The sequence below is a fragment of the Ursus maritimus genome, unplaced genomic scaffold, assembly GCF_017311325.1.
Source record: "Ursus maritimus isolate PB19 unplaced genomic scaffold, ASM1731132v1 scaffold_11, whole genome shotgun sequence".
Lineage (NCBI taxonomy): Eukaryota > Metazoa > Chordata > Mammalia > Carnivora > Ursidae > Ursus > Ursus maritimus.
Genome location: NW_024423453.1, coordinates 13,291,909 through 13,298,511, shown reverse-complemented (window position 1 = coordinate 13,298,511; position 6,603 = coordinate 13,291,909).

Sequence of the window (6,603 nt, the reverse complement as noted above, 5' to 3'; positions counted from 1 at the left end):
AGAGCAAGAGAGAGAACAAGCAGGGGGAATGAGCAGAGGGAAAGGGAGAAGCAGACTCCACGCTGAGCAGGGATTCTTACGTGGTGCTCGATCCCAGGACCATCAGGACCTGAGCCAAAGGCAGACGCGTAACCGACTGAGCCATCCTGGTGCCCCTCCATTCCACTTGTTTTATGGAAAATCTTGGGTATTTTGATGTCATGGAGTCCTTGACCCAGATTCTTACTTTCAAATAACATAAATACAGATTTACACTAAAAAAGCATGTGCATTTATATACATATAATGCATGCATTATATATACAATTAATATAGACTTATCTTTAACAAATTACAAGATTTTTTTGGCATAGAAGTAGGACACTCAATTAAACGATTTTTTTAAGCCTCATAGTTCTTATATTCTTCATAATAACTCTCCGTGATTGATGTCTTTTTAAATTCAATTCAACTTAGAGGTGAAGAAATTCATTTAAAAGGACTACATTATGCTCTCTATAGTCATAAATTAATATATTCATAGGATATATCACTTATGACAAGAAAACAGTTCTGCTTAGTTGTTCTTGGCCATTTGGATAGGGCCATTTTCATTGAACTAATTGGCATAATAGCAACGACAACAGTAACAACAACAAATACCTATTCAACAGAAATTCAATGAAGAATATTAAAGACAAAACCAACCTGAGATCCATAATTCAATTAAGAGAGTGACCAAGATTACAGTGAAGAGTTTTAGAAGGTCAAGTCAAATTCTGCTTGTGTTCTCACTGACCTGCAATGCTGTGTGACAGGATTCAGTGCCAAGTCAGTTTTAGCTGTCTCTTTTTTCCTTACCACGCTTGCAGCCTCTACTGCCATCAGTAGAGGCAAGAAAAGGCAATGGAAGCCAGAGGCAAAAACAATAAAAGCAGACCCTTGCTTGAGTTTTCAAGTTACTCATCACCCTGGTTTATAGACTTTCCGTGAATATGTATGTGATTTCGTTTTCATTGCCAAGTCACCTGATTTCTCAAGTCCTGGCTTAGGAAATGAGATGAGCAGGGAGGAGTGCCATTGGCTCACGGAAAACAGTGTTTGTTACAAGTGCCGTTTGTTTTATTTTTACTGTACAGCGTATAATGTGCCATATAATTACAAGGCTTGATTATTTATAGTCTGAGGTCAAAGAAGGCAAGGATTAGTCTCTATTTTTTTATTCCCAATTTTCCTATAACAGTTCTGCTTTGCTACACTCTTACATTCCAAGATATGATTTGCCAGAACAATGATGGACATTTTGATGTCTGATGCACAAATAATCTCTCCAGAATAACTGGAAATTTTAATATTTTGGGTATCTGAAATAATACATAGAGGTAAGCTATAGAATTTGGTGTAGAATTTATGTTTTTCTCTAAAGAGAGGAAAAACACTAGATGTGATACCTACTCTAAATTTGGTGTATGACTTTGAAGAATTTAAGAAATCATTTCTTCCTAAGGAATTTGTTAAAGGCTCTGAGTAGCTGAAAGTCAACAATAAAATTACTCTCAACTACTACATTATGTGGGTCCACACTTTCCTCACTTACAAAAACCAAATTTAATTATTATGCATCAGATACTGCATTAATTGCTATATATATTTATATTATATGTATGTAATTTTTATACATGTATTTTCCTCGTTTATTTTTTTTTTAAAGATTTTATTTATTTATGTGACAGAGAGACAGCCAGTGAGAGAGGGAACAGAGCAGGGGGAGTGGGAGAGGAAGAAGCAGGCTCCCAGCGGAGGAGCCTGATGTGGGACTCGATCCCGGGACGCCAGGATCACGCCCTGAGCCGAAGGCAGACGCTTAACGACTGCACCCCATATTTTCCTTGTTTAAACTTCACAGCAATGTGCACGCATTAGGCATAACTACCCCCATTTTGCAAATGAGAAGTCTGGGAATATGCAATTAAATAGCTTTCCCTCACCTGCAGCTAGTAAACAACTAGGAATACATACTTAACTTCCTTGGGGGGGCTTATTAAAAATAACAGTAAAACAAATGTTAAAATTTACATTCTGCAATATTGTGGAAAGGAGATCTGTCTGGAGCCCTAATTCTTCCTCCTCACGAATCTGCACCCTAGTAAGTGAGGGCATTCCTCCTGAGCTAGAGCTCCAAACTTTTGCTATATTTGGTGAGAATTCTTTAATTAAGCTAGCAGATTAGGACATAAATTCATGAATATACTGTAATGGTTCAAAAACAGACACTGGCACACCTACCTCCAGCTAGACAAAGAGCCACAGTTTGAAAACTTATTTGTGTGGACATCATTGAACCCTACCTCTTGAATTAACTATTACAGTGCCTGTGTTGGAATAGCTCAAAAAGAACATTTCTAGAGGACATATTTGTAATGTAGTGGTAGAGATACTCTGATAAAGAGTGGATTACTTTTGCTTTATGGGTATTTTTTTTTTCTCCTTAGTCACCTACTACTGTTAGCTGGTGATAATTATAAATAAGAAATTGTCTCATATTTTTAGGATTTCTTAGTATTAGATCATTGTTTCTAGATGGAAGGAAGTTGAGTGTTTGGAACTTAAGTGACTTACTCAAGATTACAACAGAGTCAGCCAAAAGAGAATTAAGAGACTTCCCTGTTATAAGTGTTAGACGCGGGCAACCCAGTCTGCCTTTTTTCCAAAGCTCCCCCTTCAAACCCATGGGCTTTTCATGCAGGGCAAGTGGGCTTGTTCTTGGGTCTGACCACCACTGCTGCTCTCTGAAATGACATCAACTTGAATTAGGGTTTATTTCATATGGTCGGCATATAAACTTGGTTTTATTATGAGATGTCAAATCTAAAAGTGAAGATTCCCTGTCAGTTGCTAATTTCTTTGGACAAACTTTGCCTTAAGTGTTGACTGTTCCTGGAGAACAAAGGTTTTGAACTTCAGGCAGTCTTGAGTCAAGCTGTAAATAGGCATAAGGAATGAGACAGCATGACCCGTTGGCCTCTTATTTTGAAACATAGTTTGCTCCCACTGGGTAACTAGCTACCTGGTATGATGCAATGTTTCAGGAAGGGCACTGTTAGCTCCGACTCACACAGGTATCCCTGTTGTCTGGGCATGAGTGATTTCTATAATTCATTTATCATGCAATGAGATTTTATTCGTAGTGCTTTAGAGCTTAGAAATTAATTCTGAATATGTACTGATAATTATCCGGTTTATTTTTCCTTGTCTATTCCCAATTTTGTATTATCGTATCATTTCCTGTATAGCAGTTGTCTTTATCACAATTTTCCTCGCGAGCTTTGATTACATACAATTTGCTTTGTTGAATTATACTTTGATACCTTTCATGGGGCAAGCCAGAGATGACACCAATTGAGCTGGAAGGACAGGCCTCTTTGTTGGTTTCTTTTGGTACAGTAGACATTGATAGACAGTTTTACTTTCCATAAGTATCACCTTTTACTTCCCCTTTCACAGAATCCTGTAGGGTCCCCATGGAGTGACAATATTGCTGATGAAATAAAATTTGAACTTTTAAGAATGTTTCTAAAATTCATCTTATCGCTTCCTACCTTCTTTATGTAATAACACTCACTACACACCAGGATACATCTTCCCTCTGACTCCTGCGTCCAGGTCATATGGTATTTCTCAAAGCTGTTGCACCATCCACTAGTCATTCTTAGAATGTACTTCCCCCTCTTCCCTAACTTCTGCTCCTTTAAAAATGCTATAAAATGTCCTTCTGTAGATTTCTTCTTGCCCACAATACTTACTGAACTTATTGTCTTCAGCAAGTAAAGAACAGAAAGAAGAGGAGGGTAAGTGTGATAAGTGTGGCCCTACTCACCACTTTCCATCAGTGATCAGAAAAAACACCAATATTCCCCCAACCATATATGCCAACTTACTACTTCTGCAACGTCATATTTTGCCTTCTTTTCTATTAAAAGAGATTCTTTGTCCACACTCCTATTTAAAGTCAAGCCCTCTACCCATGCACCGGATCCCATCCTGTCTGACAGCCTCACTTCATTCAGGTTCTCTGCTTTGTTGTCATTAGAAAGACTTTCTCTAACAATCTAAAATAGCAGCTCCTCTGCATCGTTACCTTCCATCCCCTCGGCCTGTTTTATTTTTCTGCAAGGCATTTATAATGACCTGAAATGGTATTATACATTTATCTCTCTCCTTCCACTTAGAACAGAGGTTGGCAAACTATGGCTTGAGGGCTAAATTAGCCTGCCATCTGTTTTAATAACTACAATTTTATTGGAACGCAACCGTGGCCACTTGTATGTCTTTCAGTGACAGCTTTCCCACATATAATGGCAGAGTTGAGTAGCTGTGACAGAGACTGTGAGACCCACAAAGCCTCAAAATATTTGTTATTTGGGACTTTATAGAAGATGTTGGCCAACCTCTGCATAGGAATATAAACTCCACAAAGGAAAGTATTTTGTTTTGTTCCCTGCCTTAACCCCAGTGCCTAGAAGAATGGCTGGCACTTAACAGAGGCTCAGTAAATATTTGTGGGCAAGAGAATGAGTGGTGATCCTCCACAGCACCATCTTATCCTTCACCCTCTCTGATTCAGTCTTCGGTTTTGAGTACCCTTCCTCCATTTTCCATAAACTCTGTCCTCTGATTTGTCTCTGCCATTAACCTTTTTTCTTCATATTCATCAAATTTCCATTTGGAGGAAAAGTCCTAAAAATAGCTCGATAAATTTTGGAAATAAAGGTTAGCTTAAGGGAATTTGCTCTTTGGCAATAGTATTGAAAATGTGTCCACTGTTTCTTTGCTACCATCTGTATTGTTGTGTTCATTTTGGAGCAGAGACTCTGTCAGGAAGAAATGCTATTTCTTTTGATAGTTATTCTTCACAAACAGTTACCTAGCCTATTGCTCAATACTCTTGGTAATGTTTGCTAATAATGATGGCATTTTTTGCTAATAATGTTGTCATTCTTTACCATTTTATTTATTTCATATTCTATGGAGTTTAATTTCTGTAGAGTTATCCCCTCTTATATTTTGTTGACTGAGCATGTTACTTGTTATTATTAATGCGTATTATGCTTACCCTATCTTCGGTTTTTGCTCATGAGACTTTATCCAAAAAGTAAACACTCCTGACACATGCAGTTCTTTTGATTTCACAACTTATCCATGCCGGAGATACTTTCCATACTAACTTTGATTTCTTGCAGATGTGAAATAAAACCAGTACTAAATAAATGAACTTTCTATGTCTATTCTTAAAACAAAAGAAAACAAACAAAAGTCTCTGCTGGATCTGATTACTCCTAGGTGACTAAAAATTCTGTGAACCTGTGGAGACTGGAATGTACTGGCAGCAAAGAGCCTGGGTTATCTATTGGAATCTTGGATTGTGTTTTTGAAATAGGAAGTTAAAACTCTAATGTGTCCAAAAATAATCTCAAGTGCAAGTTATTATTGTTCCCTTAGAGGGAAATTCACAATTGCATAACATCTTATAAAGGTAAAACTGTAACTCTCAATATGCAATTATTCATGTGTTATGAGTGGCTGCATCAAATCTGATCCATCAGAGCTGTCCTGACATGATCATTTCCATGATTTGATTCTAACACCCAAGAGACTTTCATGGTGCATCAGTTAAGGTGATTTGCTGCTATCTTGTCATGAGTAGTGATGACAATTCTTGATCCTTCTCTCTGTGTCAACCTCTGACCTCATTTATTTAATTGAGTTCAGAGATTTACTCCTGGTAGTTCTCCAGTTCACATTCAATCTGACCTGTAGCTCTAATTTCTTGGTTATAATTTATATGTGTCTTATAAATTATGATAATGGCAGAGATGCCTGATGAAAGATATTTACTTTTAAATATCTAAGTAAATTTCTAAGTTTATTTCAAAATGTAACATATGTAAATAATAAAAGTTTTATCTTTAATAATAATGGCATCTCTAAGTAACTTTGATGTATTCTAATTTTCTAAATACTGAACAGGTAAGGACAACTAAGATACTAGAAAATAAAAAGATTAGCCTATCCCATGCAATGGAAAGGTTTTTTTAAGCTGTTGTTTTTCATTTTGTATTTGAGTTCCAATAGATTGTTTTTGCTTGTTTTTCATAAATCTCTGATATTAGGTACTCAGAATAAACTAAATTTATAAAATCTCCCAAGGTTATTGTGCATGTTTCAAATTTTCTGGTGAAACAGAAACTACATAGTATATGACAGTGTGGTAGAGTTGAATCAGTTCCTAGGAATCAGGAGACCCAGTCCTGGAATAGCTTCTATTGTGTGATGCTAAATAGGTCACATAACTTCCCTGGGATTTGGTTTCCTCATCAGTAATGGGAAAGGGTTGAATTAGGTGATCCTCTCTTCCCTTCCAGATTACTAGTCTCACACTCCATTTTAGGGCCTCTGGAAAGGCTTTGTGTTGTGGAGGAAAAAAATTCACAAGCTGGAATCCAGGTATATATTCCTACTTCCATTTTTTATTATTTTCAATATTTCCTTCAAAATGAGGATAAAATTTAATTTATTTAGCTTATTCGTCTTTTGTTATTCAAAGGCACACCCAACCATGGGGTC